This window comes from Lissotriton helveticus, chromosome 5_1 (genome assembly GCF_964261635.1).
Source record: "Lissotriton helveticus chromosome 5_1, aLisHel1.1, whole genome shotgun sequence".
NCBI lineage: Eukaryota > Metazoa > Chordata > Amphibia > Caudata > Salamandridae > Lissotriton > Lissotriton helveticus.
Window position 1 is genome coordinate 1,209,016,377 of NC_136065.1, and position 14,056 is coordinate 1,209,030,432.

Below are 14,056 nucleotides of genomic sequence, written 5' to 3' on the forward strand. Positions count from 1 at the left end.
TTGTCGAGGCCGTAGGTTTCGGTTTCGGTTTAGGCGTGACGTCGGCCATCTTAGATGTTGTAGACTGTACTGGTTGCGGTTTCAGTTTCGATACGCGCAACAACGGCTCCTCCGGTGTATCCGTGGCCGGGCCCGAAGGCGGGGCTGGGGATATCGGTGCAGGGTCGTGGGTAAGGCCGAGTGGCGATCCCGTGACCTGAGCATGAGTCGAGTAACTTTCGGGGCATAGCTCTTCCTCTGAGCTATCTTCCGCGGCCCCATAGACTTCTTCGTCGTCCCCTACCTCATCGACGTATTCAAGGTCTTCGCTCTGTCCATCGATGTATTCTACAGGATCGGCCTCGACCTCAGTTGATGGCGGTGAAATTTGAAGATGATGGCTTTGGCCGTCTTCTGCGGGGTCGTCGAATATGTCATCGGGTGCCGGTGCTGTGTGCAGGGCCTCGAGGCGCGCCGCGCGCCGATGCTTGAGTGTCTTCTTTGACCTGAATTTGGAGCAGGCCATGCAGTTGCCCTCGTCGTGATCCGGCGAGACATTTATTACAAACTGGATGCACGTCGATGTGTGGGTACTTGGACCCACACACGGGGCAGCGCTTGAACGGACTCCGTTCCATGATGAGTTCGTCGGTGTCTCGCTGCGAGTACAGGGCCTCGATGTCCGAAGAGTAGCAACTCCCCAGAAATCCGACACGAAGAGTCTGACGATGCTCGGGACCGTTCGCAACAATACCGACGCGAGTATCGAAGGCCTTTTGGCCTTAAGGAAGTTATTTTTTCGATTCCGACAAGGAGGCGTCGAAATCACATCCGAACCCAATGGCGGAAACAAGCATTTACAATGCAACGGTTTCGCCTTTGGAAAAGTTTGAGCTATTGGCATTGTAAATGACAAAATTTTTATTTATGTGTTGGTTTTGAAAACAGATAAATAAATGGCATTGTCATTTACATTGCCAATAGCTCTAACTTTTCCAAAGGCGAAACCGTTGCATTGTAAATGCTTGTTCATTCATGATGTCCATACACTTCCTTATCGTTGTATTAATTCCCTTTGGTCTCTGCCCTTTATCAGTTTCCCCCTTCCCTCTTCCCTGTCCTACCCCCGCTTTTTAAGAGGGTTTGGATCAGCTCAGAATGTTAGTCATCCACCTTAACCACACACTGTGCGAAGCCGATCTCATGTGCAGACAGCAGTAAAAACTATTCTACCTTTATAATACAGACTGTAGCTGGCAAAGTGTCTAATGACAGCAAATCCAACACTGACTGGTGGACTCATCAAAAGGGTACACGTTCACTTATCAATGAACGGCAGATCAAAGCTTACAATATTAAACAATTGTTTCCCGATCCCCAAATGTTGCAGCGACCCTCCCCATTGGGCAACCAAAAAAGGTGCCTTCGAGCGATGACAACCACGTCACTACCCACGGGACACCTAATCTTCTCCACCACTTCCCCGCAGTGACAGCTCACCTGTGTCTTCAAGCCCAAAAGCTACAAAGGCAACTGGTGTCCGAAGCACACGCTTCCGGTGAAAGCGTGCTGTGTGGGAATGGACAGGCTCACTTGTGCGCTAACCCTACAGTTGGTATTGTGGGCGCCATCTTTAGTTGGGCAGAAGTGGCCTCGGAATGAACGATTGTTGTTCTCGCACAGTGTTTGAATGGGAAAACCCTATTTGTTTTTGTTCTGCAAGCAACGAAGAAACCTCTATTGCTAGGTTGACCAGATTTTCAAAGCCATAAACCGGAACATTCTACCGACACAGGAGGAACATAATCATATCCTTCTTCGACCTGGTCTACAATAACACAAATGATAGATACATTGTTATGCGCATGTTACTGTTATATTAACAGCGACACCCATTGGAAAAGCATTAGATAGGCATTTTTGTGGTAAGCACAAGTGGAATTAAATACAACGGTTCTGATCCATATTAATTTACATACATGGGTATAACATCATGAAACGACTGACTAAACAAATACAGGATTAGGATTGTAAAAATGGAAATGTACTACTCCAGTGGCACCGCTGACATGATTTGTCCGGTCTCTTTCTAATCCTTGTTTTTATTGTCACTCAAGTTTTGCAGCCAGGTTTCAAAATAACGTTTTTGCAATTGTTTTAAAACAAGTGTGGAAAAAAGAAGGAACGACTGCAAAGTCTAATGTATCACACACTAAAGGAGTTCACGAGTCGACAATAAAACTTTACCGTCACTTACCAACTGCCTTTGCAAGCCGCAAGAAGTTACTGCCGAGGAGGGGGCGGGTGAGGACACGAACGGCGGGAGGGGGGCGGGAGAGGACACGGAGGGCGGGAGGGGGCGGGAGAGGACACGAACGGCGGGAGGGGGGCGGGAGAGGACACGAACGGCGGGAGGGGGGCGGGAGAGGACACGGAGGGCGGGAGGGGGCGGGAGAGGACACGGACGGCGGGAAACGTGCACAGGACAGCGAGGGGGGCGGAAAGGCACACGGAGGGGGCGGGAATGGACAGCGCATCTGAATTCACTTTCAGTGAAAGGGGAGGGAACGGGAAAAAACGTAACTCCGCCCTGGGAAAAAATCTCGGGAACGCCCCCGAATCTGGTCCGGCCTTGACGGACAGATCCGGCACCCAATGGCTAGCCTCCATTTATGGAGCTAGCCAATGAGAGCCGGGGGACGTTCCCGAAGTGCTTAGTGTCGACATAGGATTTCACCTGCGCTGAAAAGCTGCGCAGAGCGCAGCCTTTCGGCAGGCGAAACCCAAAAAACAATCTGGGGATGGAGCTGATGCCCATGCGCACTGTAGTCCAGGGGAGGAACCACCTATCTCGTGATACTTCGAAGACTCTTCCAGGACAACAATGTGCAAGCATCCGGACCCAACACTAGGCGGCGATCTATGCTAAAGATATGAATTTAGCAGCCCACATGCCTCGAACATATACTTTATTTTTGATAACAACTTGTGTGGTGTCCTTTCACTTGGTGTTCAAGGGGTAATGTGATGGTAAAACAGCTGGCTTAACACGCCCTCTAGAGTCTTAGCCTTAGACTGCTCGTATCCATGCTACTAGGATAGCTGGTCTATAAGGTTGACTTACAACCAATCATCAATAAGGGTTATTTGGACTGATATAGTGATCACTAGAATAGTGAGCACTGCATATCAGGCCAACTTCTCACACCCTGCCACACCTATAGTGGCCAAAAACGATTGAGAAAAGGGGGTGGTGATGAACAGAGTGTCTGAATTAAGCAGGCCACTCTTACCCAGTCCAAAGATCAGGGCTTGATACATCACCGTTATTTAGCTCACTGCCCCATCCCAGTTCAGAACCTGGCTATATGCAAATTAGTCTGTACCTGGCCCAGTGCATCATGGGAACAGGGCAGACCAAACTACCAAGCCAATTCTTCACCAGAAGCCCGGCCCGAAGGCGGGGCGTGGGAAGCAGTCTCTTGGTGTGCCCCCGGGCCCGAAGGTGAGGGTGAGACCGAAGCATTCTTGGAGGTTGTCGAGAAAGGGTCGGGGCCGACGTGTGTACTTACAATCCGTTGAGCTGGAGTGATGTTCTCGATTCTTCGGCATCAGAGGAGCTGGCACTTTCTTCGGCCCGCTGCAGTTCTGGCACGTCGACGCCCTCTTCAAAGATGTCGTCCGGGATCGAAGCGGACGAGCGAGTCATGGTTCTTTGAGTTAGTCGGTCCCGAATAGTCTTCTTGGAGCGGAAGGAGGCACAAGCAGAACATTCTTTGGCCTCGTGCTGCGGGGAGAGGCAAAGGTTGCACATCTCATGTAGATCTGTGTGGAGAAACTTCGACCCACATTGAGGACACTTCTTGAATGGTGTCCTTTCCATGAGCCAGAGAGTAAAGCCCAAGTAGGCCCGAAGGCCTTCGTCGACGACCGGAATCGAAGACTTCGAAGTCGTGAAGAGTTGCGGCGATGGGGACCGCGATCGAAACAATACCGTCGAACTGGGTGAGGATTGCGCGCCGAAAATTCGGTTCCAAACCACAGGAAACACATCCGAGCCCGATGGCGGAAAAAAACAATCTGAGGATGGAGCCGATGCCCATGCGCAATGTAGTCCAAAGGAGGAGTCACCTATCTCGTCACTTCCAAAGAACTTTTCAGGACAAAAACAAACTGCAAACATCCAGGCCCAACACTAGGTGGCGATCTATGCACAGTGTGTAATCTGTAATTACTTTACAGATTACTTTTCTTACACAGTGCAGTATACCTGGATACTGAACTGGGATATTTCCTGTAAACAGTTAAGTAAACACTTTTTGTGTCATAATTGGTTATTTGGTTACAGATTTAGAGACTTTTATAGATTTCCCAATTCGACACTGACTGTTTTTCTATGAAAAAGTTTCTATGTTATCCTATGGGAGAAAATAGTGTTATCAATTCAGAGGTAAGTACTTTGTTGTGGGAGTTGGGTTTCTGGGATTAGACTCAGGAGTCCCCCAGGGTCGAGGATGGACCCTCAAGCACCCTCAGCTGCACTAGGGCGGCTGGGTGAAGAGTGCTGCGGTCCAATGTTATCCAATGGGGATAGGGGGCCTTCGGTTGGTGGCTGCTTACGAGCCGGCCACAAGGTTGTGGGAGCAAAGCTCCTGGACTTAAGCTCAGGGCAAATGGGGGTTCAAGAAAGCACCAAAGGTGCACCCTCAGCAACACTAGGCCAGCCGGGTGCAGAGTGCTGTTTTGGTGTCGGGTGTCATGTAGCTTAAAATGGGGTTTCTCCGGTTTGCAAACACACTGCAGGCTCGGGACGAAGGTCTTCTGGACTGACCACCACTTGGAGCGGTAAGTTGGGATGCCGGGGGATGGTTAGACATCGTCAGTTGGGCCACCCAATGCTGAGGGGCATTGGGAGCAGGGGTGTCTATAAGGGTCGGATCTGCTTACCATCTCCTGGTCGCGGTTAGGGTTACCTTCCAAATTTAGGCTGCAGGTGTCGGCTGGAGGTTTGAGGCAGGTCAGGGATCTCGGGATCTCTGATCAGTATCGCCGGAGAGACCTCCGTGTGGTGTTAAGCCCCTCTAACTTGGGCGACGGGTGCAGAGTAGTACAGACTCGCTGATTTTGCCAGAGCTGAAGTCTGTGGGTTTACAAATTTGGTGTTCACGGGAGACAAAGTCTTTTCTTTGGGAGGCAGGGCAGGTCCTCAGGGTTCGGGAGGTTGCTGGCTGCAGGACACACCAGAGTTTTACTTCTGCAGGTTCGAGGTGGGTGTCAGGCCAGTAGGGCTCGGGCCTTGTCAGTGGGCGGCCTCCTCTTTGCTTCGGCACGGCTGCTCGGTCCTTTTTCTTTTCTTAGCCGTTTCTTGTGACCCCTAAATACTAGATTTAGGGCTGTTTCATGTAAGTAAAGGTTGGGACCAATGGGTCCCTTCCTTGGGGTGGGTACACCCCCTATTATGCCACCCTCCAGTGAAAGGGGGGCATATGCCTCACTCTCGTTGGCTAGGGTCCCCCATCTGCAAGATGGCGGGGAGTTGTGCCTCACCTCTCCTCTCTCACTGGAGGGTTGGGGTTGGCAAAGGTGAGCACACCTCTCTTCCTCACTAGGGTGTCCTGCCGATTCTCCCACCCAAAGTGGGGGTAAGAACCGGGGGGGGGGCACATCTTAAAAGCAGCAACAGGCCTGGGGAAGCTCACAAAGGAGGCAGTCCTTTGAAGCTTCCCCTTCGTGCATCTGGCGCTTAATACCTCAACTCTGATCCAGGAAGCTGTGCAACACTGGTGGGAACAGATTTCTTCTTTGGTCAGGCAATAGGGTCTTTAGCAGGAACCATGATTCTTCCTACTCTTCTTCCTACTGAACTTCACAGGTGTCTGCCGCCCACTTTATTGATGCATTGTATGCAGTGATGTCATCAAGGAAGAGACAGTCAAGATGGATAGGAATCTATGCCTAATAGCAAGTCTGTATACAAATCATGACGACCCATAGATTCTCCTATCTGGGACGGATCTTGCTGGAGTAATTCCTCCTTATCTTCATAGTTAAACAGTTTGGCCTTGATCTCCTCCTTTGATTCTGGAGTAAGTGGGGGCTTCGCTTCCTTCACCTTCTGTTCTGGCTCTCTCTTGTTGAGGTGTCACATCAATTTTGTATTTATTCATCTAAGTCTTTTCTCGAAGGAACCCTGCCTTCATCAAAGTCCTTTCTCGAAGGAAGGCCAGCCTGTGCTAACTCCACCCCTCAGGTGGGAGAGGCGAGGTAAAGCACGACTTCGGGCTCCGGCCATCTTGAAGATGGGGAGCCCTACTCACTCACAGCTAGGCTCCTGCCCCCCTCCCACTGGAGAGGAGCAGGTTAGGGGATGTACCCACCCCAGGACAGGGACCTATTGGTCCCTGCCCTCACCCTACCTGTAACGCCCCTAAATTTAGTATTTAGGGGTACCCTGAAAATTCCTTCCTAAGATCCCGATTTCGAAACAAGAAAGAAGACCAAGAAGAAGACCTGCCATGCAGCTGCTAACGACAACAACTGACTTGGCCCCAGCCCTACAGGCCTGTTGATCCTTGAACCTCCTCCTGCTAAATCCCGGCGTCTCCTGTGGACAGCAACCTCGAGAAACCAGAAGGACCTGCCTGCCTTGACCCTCTTGGAGACTGGGACTCCCATCAGCAGTAGTTCTGCTTAACCAACAATACCCTTGGTGCCAGCCAGGAACCACAAATCCAGCCCACTTTGCACCCGCCAAGCCCAGCCTGTGCCCAAGTGGACAAAGACCCTGAGGACGTCCCCCCCGGCAATTCTGACCTGGAATCCAGTGCCCAAGGACCCTCCTAGACGACCCAGACGTCGCCTGCAGCCTCAGAACCAGAGACCCCACCCCAACCGCGACCAACAGAGGGTAAAATTTCCCGACGCCAAAAGACAGCCCTGCACCCGGCGCACCCCGGCCCCTTGTGCCCAACTCCGGGGTGCCTACCTACCCTCCAAGATCCCAACTTACCCCTCGAAGTGTTGGTCGCTCCAGAAGATCCTCCGTCCACGAGCCTGCAGCATTTGTTCCCTTTTCAAGATCTCCATTGAATAACATTGAGCGCCCAACGGCTCAAAAGCCCCCAACCGTGCGAGTGCCCCAGGCAGTGCAACCGTTATCCTATCCTACTTCCCCATTTGCCCTGAGCAAGTGACCAGGAGCCCAGCTCCCACAGCCGCGTGGCCTGCTAGCCAGCAGCCGCCAACCGAAGGCCCCCTGCGTCTCATTAGATAACATTGGGCCTAACTACCTCTGCACCCGGCTGCCCCTGTGCCGCTGAGGGTGTACCAACCGTACCTACCTGACCCTGGGAGACCCCCGAGTCTATGTCCAGAACCTTAACTCTGCGAGTAACTCACTTTTCTTCCATAGGCTAACATGGACTGATTTCACTTGGAAATTCTTCTAAGTGTGGAGTTTTGGAACTTTAAAATGTTCATCTAAAATCAGCTGAACTACGAATTCCGATTTACTCACCTGTTATCAGGAGAGACCTCAGTGCTGCATCTTTGAGCCCAGTACTCACCCTGAAAAGTAATTCTAACGGTACTTACCAGTAACGAATAGTTTTCTTACCTGTCGGTGTAGTTTTGCAGCTTGAAGATCTTTCTGGATTCACTATGCTGTGCATTATTCCGCGGTCTTGTGGTTGGGTCCGGATTCGTAGTCTTTTCTTTGTTTTTTTTTTTGTTTTTTTTTGTAGCCCAGGTGGGCGTCGGCGTCACACCCCCTTGGGTGTATTTCCGGTGACGTCGGCATGCTTCCTGCGGAAGCTCCCACTCTTGGGAGCCATCTTCGGGTTCTTTTTGTCCGTGTTTCTTTCGTTTCCGAAGTAATGGCAATGTTCTATGAAGGTGATATTTTACCGCTTTTGTACTTTTACGTTCTTAAATCTCCTTTTTTTTTATTTTTATATATCCACCTCTTCTCTCTCCAGCCTCATCTTTCTGGCGGAGGTGGGTGGGTTCGCTAGTGAATCCAGAAAGATCTTCAAGCTGCAAAACTACACCGACAGGTAAGAAAACTATTCGTTTTGCAGCGTGAATCTTTCTGGATTCACTATGCTGTGCAGAGATTTTGTAGCGGTTTCTCATCTCTGTGCCGGCTGAGTGGAAGATGAGCGTTGGGTATTGAATATGTGCTGTAGCACCTTCTGTCCAACTTGAGCTTCCTTGTTCATTTGCATATCCACACAGTAGTGCTTCGTGAACGTGTGCAACGAAGCCCATGTTGCCGCCAGGCATATGTCTTGTATGGGTGTGTTAGCCAGGAAGGCTATTGTAGCGCCCTTCTTCCTAGTGGAGTGGGCACGTGTCCCCTCTGCCAGCTCGTGTCCTGCACGCTTGTGGCAGAGTTGAATTGTCTGTGCGATCCATCGTGCAATGGTCTTTTTGGTTTATGCTTTCCCCATGAAGCTGTTGGCGAATGACACAAAGTACTGTTTTGTCTTCCTGTGTCCCTTCGTCCTTTCAATGTAGTGCATGACTGCCCTTCTGGCGTCCAGGGTGTGCAGAGCTCGCTCTGCGCTAGTTGTTGGTTTTTGGAAAAAACTCGGTATCTGTATAGACTGGTTCATATGAAATTTGGATACCACCTTCGGCATGAAGTGTGGGTCAGTCCTCATCACAACTCTATCATTGTGTATTTGTATGTAGGGTTCTTGTAGCGTCAGCGCTTGAAGCTCGCTTACTCTGCGTAAGGACATTATTGCAACCAGGAAAGCTGTTTTCATAGTTAGCATCTTTAGGGAGGCCTTGTGAAGTGGTTCAAAGGGCTCTTTCATGAGTTCCGTTAGGACTATGTTCAAGTTCCATGCGGGTGGCGGCACCCGCTTGGGTGGTGCGATCCTTTTCGCTCCTTCTAGGAATCTCTTCACCACCTGTGATGTGAAGAAACTCCTGCCAGTTTCTCCCCTTGTGTAGGCGACTATCGCTGCCAAGTGAACTCTTAACGAGGATGAGCGAAGGTTCTTCTCCAGCAAGTGTGTTAGGTACTTTAGCACTGTGGAGTCCCTCTTCATTTTATTGTGAAGTCTTTCTTGTCTGCACCATATTGTGAATCTTTTCCATTTCGCAACGTAGCACTTCTGAGTGCTGGGCCTTCTTGCCTCCCGAAGGACCCTCAGGGTGCTTTCTGGCAGTCTCAAATGTGCGAACTCTATGTCCTCAGGAGCCACGCTACTAGGCTCAGGCTCTCTGGTTCTGGATGTAGCACCTCTCCGTTCTGCATGGAGAGTAGGTCTTTCCTCCTGCTGAATCTGTGGGGTGCACACTGTGTCATCTCCATGATCTGCGAGTACCATGTCTGCCTCGCCCACTGTGGTGCGACCAGTATCAGTGTCATGTTGCTCACTCTGCACTTGTTCAGCACTCTGTGCATCAGTGGTATCGGGGGAAAGGCGTAAGCAAATGTCCCTGACCAATCTATCCATAGGGCATTCCCCAGTGACCCCTCCTCGTGCTGCCTGGATGCGAAGTTTTGGCATTTTGCATTCTGGCGTGTGGCCAACAGGTCCACCGATGGTGTTCCCCATCTGTCGAACAGGCACCTTGTCTCCTGAGCATTGAGCTCCCACTCGTAGGATGCCGATGTCTGTCTGCTGAGCCAATCTGCTTGTATGTTGTCCTTCCCTGGTAGGTGTATGGCTAGCAGGTCTATCCTGAGAGGGATGGCCCATCTCCATATCTCCTGCGCCAGCGTTGAAAGCGGGGCTGACTGTGTGCCCCCCTGCTTGTTGATGTAGAACATCGCAGTGGTGTTGTCTGTCTGTATCAACACCTTTTGTTTGTACAGTCTTGTTTGAAAGGCTTTCAGTGCAAGGAAGATTGTCTTCAATTCTAGGTAATTGATGTGCTTTGCTGCCTCTGTTGGCGTCCACAGTCCCCTCACCATGAGCTCCTCCATGTCGGCGCCCCATCCCTTCAGGGATGCGTCTGTGGTGATGGTCACTGTTGGCGTTGGGGGCGTTAGAGGATTTCCCCTTGTTATGTTCCATGGTCCACCATGCCATCTCCTTCTGCACTGCGTGCGTTACAACCACTAGATCCTCCCAACCGCCTGTAGCTTTTGACCATTGCTCCTGTAGCCATTCTTGAATGGGTCTCATGTGGAGCCGTACATTTGGTACCAGGTGGATGCATGATGCCATCATGCCCATGATCTTGCTCGCAGTCCGAGCTTGTCCCTTCCGGTAGAGGCGAGTTTCCTTCACCAGCGCCCTCGCCCTCTTCTAGCTGGGGAACACCTTGCCCTGTAAGGTGTTGATCTGTGCTCCCAGGAAGATCTTCACTTGTTCCGGCTCCATTGATGATTTCTTCCAATGGATGGAGAAACCCAGGCTTAAGAGCGTGCTCGTCACTGTATGTGTGTGCTGCTTGCATTTCTGGTATGAGTTTGCCTTCACCAGCCAGTCGTCTAGGTAAGGGTATACGTGTATTCCTTGCCTTCGTAGGTGCGCTGCGACTGCTGCGAGGCACTTTGTGAAAACTCTTGGTGCTGATTTTAGTCCGAAGGCCAGTGTCATGAACTGGTAGTGGCTTTCTCCAATGGTGAACCTGAGCATGTGTTTGTGCTTTCTGTTCATTGGGATGTGCAGGTAGGCGTCTTTGAGGTCTATCGTGACCATGAAGTCCCCGATCTGCAATTGTGGGAGCACCTCTTGCAGGGAGGTCATTTTGAATTTTTGCGTTCTTATGAATTTGTTCAGGAACCGTAAGTCCAGAATGGGTCTCATTGTCTCGTCTACTTTTGGTACCAGGAAGTACGTCGAGTATATTCCTGTGTTTCTTTCCTTGAAGGGTACCCGTTATATGGCCTGCTTCCGCAGGAGTTCCTTTGCCTCCTCCTGAAGACACTGCAGCTGCTTGCTTGCTAGTGTTTTTCTTTTTGGTTTTCTGCTTGTTGGCCTCCCCTCCAACTCTATGCAGTATCCGAATTGGATAATGTTGAGGATCCATTTGTCTGATGTGATTTCTCTCCATTCTTGGAGGTAAAATCTTAATCTTCCTCCCACTGGTGTCATGTGGACGTAGGTGTCTAGTTTGTCCTGACCCCTCTGTACGTGCTGCCCCCTGGGATCTTTTTTGTGGGCGGGCACACGGAGTTTTTTGAAGTCACTTAGAGGCGGGCTGCTGTCCCCCTCTTCTGTTCTGTCCACGTCCATTTCCTCTCCCACGAAAGGACTGGCCTCTTTGTTGGTACTGCCAGGACTGCTTCTGCTGCCCCTGTTGAGCCTGCGAGTCTGCCTGGTGCGCTTGTTGGAAAGCCTGGTGTGATGTACCTGGCTGGTTTCCACCTCTCCCGCCGGGCCTCCGTGACGGGGTGCCCCTCTTGTTGCCTCTGAACTGCAAGGCTCCCATGGATCTTGCTGTTTCGTTATCCTTCTTTAGTTGACTGAGCCTTTCATCAACTGTTGTTCCGAAAAGCGTGTCGCCGTTGAACGGTGTGTTCAGGATGCTGTGTTGCACCTCCGGTTTATAACCTGAGATCCTGAGCCAGGCGTGTCTCCTTTCCGTGACACCCATCATCATGAGCCTGCTGGCGGTGTCTGCCCCATCTAGGGCCGTCTTAAGGCAAGAATTTGCCGCGTTCTTCCCTTCTTCAACCAGTTTTTCGGCCTTCTGCCTGGCATCCTGGGGCAGGTCCTTCACCAACTGCCCCAGCTCCTCCATGATCTGGTACATGTGCCTGTTTATCAGGGCGTTGGAATTAGCCATGCGCCAGTGGGTCACGGCATTCCGTTCGATCCTTCTGCCCACCAGATCCATCCTCTTGCTCTCCTTATCCGGTGGTGGACCCGAGGTAGTGGGTACGTTAGCCCTCTTCCTTGCTGTGGCCGTGATAATGGAGTCTGCGGAGACCGTGCCCTGAATGTAGGCTGGGTCCTTTGAGGAGTGTTTGTACTTTTTCTCTGTTCTGGGAGTTACTGCCTTGCATGTTGCGGGTTCCCTGAATGCTTCCTTCCCCTGAGCCAAGACGCTGTCGAGCATTGGAAGGTACTGGCTCCTTGTTTGTGTTGGGAGCAATGTCTCTAGAAGGAAGTCTGCTTTCTGCTTCTCTTCGTCGAGCTTGAGCTTGAATGCTGCTGCGGCAGATTTTATCACCTTGTTGTAGGCCCCGATGTCGTCCGGCGGCGAGGGCCTCGAGGGGTATGTGTCGACCGCCTCCTCCGGGCTGTCGGTGTCGACATCTATGTAATCTACCTCCTGTAGGTCAGAGGGTGCCGACTCTGCGTCCGTCCTGCTGTCCTCTTCCTCCCCATAGTTGTAACTATCGTAGGGATTCTCGTACCCTTCTTGGTCGTCGACCACCTCGACGTCCTGGTCTTGTTCCTCGGCGACCTCGGCGATCTCGTCTTCCTCCTCGACCACCTCCACCACCGGTGGCTTGGTCTTGTGAGGGATCGTGAAGGCTTTCATCTTAGCGTCGAAATCTTTCTTCCGCTGCATGATGTTCTCCATTTCGGCCTCGAGGCGCCTTCTCTTCTTCTCCATCTCGGCCGCGTGTTCCGCGTCGTATGGATCAGCCGTTCTTTTCGGCGGTTGGCTCGGTGCCGTGCTTTTCGGTGTCGAAGCTTTCGACGTCGAACCGGATTTTGGGTCTCTGGTCGTCGTCAGTTTAGGGTCTTTCTCCCTCGGCGTCGATCGATCCTTTTCGGGGGCGATTTTTGACGTTTTCTGCTGATCAGCAGCTCTCGGCGCCGGGGACTCCTTCTCGCAGGATCCGCTGGGCCTGTGAGTAGTCGTGGACACCGCCTTTTTTGGCGTCGGCGCTTTCGGGGTCTTGCCCTCGATTTTTCGAGACTCAGAGTCTCTCGGGTTCTTGGGTGCCGAAGAGTCTCCTACCTTATCAGAAGTCGTCTTCAGCGGCAGCGTTGTCTTCTTCCTCGGAGGACATCCCCAGCTCGTAGAGGGACGGAGTCGGGGCCTTCCCTTGCAGGGTGGCGTGTGCTACCCTCTGTCTCTCTCTCACACGAAGGGTCTTCGGGGCGAAGGCGGAGCAGGCGTTGCAGTCCCCGCTTTCGTGATCCACCGGTAGGCAAAGGTTGCATACCGGGTGCTGGTCCTTCTGCGCGTACTTGTGGTGGCAGTTACGGCAGAACTTTAACGGCGTGTTGTCCATCATCGAGCGTCCAGGGCCTCCCTGGTCGCGTGTTCGTCGACGGTCGTCGAGGAACTAAACGCCTTCTCCTTGCTGATTGTTCGTCGATGAAGTCCCCTGGAGTCTTCAGATGACTTCTCCTTGTGTTTTCTGTCTTTTCCTTTCTTCTTTCTCCAAAAATGTCTGGAGCCCAAACGGGAACGATCCAGACCAGACCGCGGAAAAAAAGAATCTGAAGATGGCGCCCAAGAGTGGGACCTTCGGCAAGGAGCATGCCGACGTCACCGGAAATACACCCAAGGGGGTGTGACGCCGACGCCCACCTGGGCTACAAAAAAAAAAAAAACACAAAGAAAAGACTACGAATCCGGACCCAACCACAAGACCGCGGAATAATGCACAGCATAGTGAATCCAGAAAGATTCGCGCTGCAAAACTTGAATTTCCTTCGTAAGAATATCATTGCCAGCTTTTTGCTGAAAAAGTTTCGAAGTGTCGATTCTTGAAACTCAAATATTCTCTAAAAATTTTGCCAACGATAAAAACGTAATTACTTGCCTGTTTTAGATAGAGGTCCCAGTGCTGAACCTAGGAGTCCAGCACTGGATTACAAAAGTAACGTGAACATACTTAACCTGCAAATTGAATTTCCTTCCATAGGATCACATTGGTAATTTCAACAGAAAAAGTTTCGGTGTCAACTTTTAAAATACAATAATATTCCTCAAAAATCACTACTGTAACCAAAACGCTTTTACTTAACTTAACAGCTCATGTCCCGGAACTGAATCTAGGATCCAGTCCTGTGGTTAGAAAATTAATCTACAAAGTAAATAATTGCATTTAACTGAAAATTCCCATTGAGCTCAATGTTGCATTGTGTTTAAAATTGTGTTGCCTATTGCAACAAACTAACTATTGTATTCAAAGAGTCTATAG

At 51.0% G+C, this 14,056-nt stretch overlaps 1 protein-coding gene across 4 annotated transcripts in view; it reads right to left on the reverse strand.

Annotated features, from left to right (window-relative positions):
* The window catches only part of EIF3A (eukaryotic translation initiation factor 3 subunit A), a 1,009,075-nt gene that overhangs the window by 916,110 nt on the left and 78,909 nt on the right, over positions 1 to 14,056 (reverse strand). The window lies entirely within an intron of this gene.